Here is a 330-nt window from a genome sequence, read left to right as displayed (position 1 = left end):
TTCCAACCCCAACTATTCTATGATTCTACGATTATTTATGTTACTCTTGTAACATAAAGCAAAGTCATCAGTCATCAGAGAGGCTCAAAACAAACAAGAGGCACTTCATAGTGTGCGGTCTCCTTGCTGCAAGAATTTCAGGTGCTGGAAGCCTATTTGAGCTCAAATGAAGTTATATTAAAGGAAGAAAAATCCAAGGCTGCCACATGTTATTCATAAAGTCTCTGAGCCACAACCTGTATGAGGCTTGGGCAGCGTCACATCTACTTGTGCTGTTCTTATTCCTCCCAGGTACACACTTACATCCACCGCTGGAAACCCAACAGTGGG

The sequence above is a fragment of the Fulmarus glacialis genome, unplaced genomic scaffold, assembly GCF_000690835.1.
Source record: "Fulmarus glacialis isolate BGI_N327 unplaced genomic scaffold, ASM69083v1 scaffold674, whole genome shotgun sequence".
In the NCBI taxonomy this organism is placed as follows: domain Eukaryota; kingdom Metazoa; phylum Chordata; class Aves; order Procellariiformes; family Procellariidae; genus Fulmarus; species Fulmarus glacialis.
Note: the sequence above shows the minus strand (reverse complement) of the source record.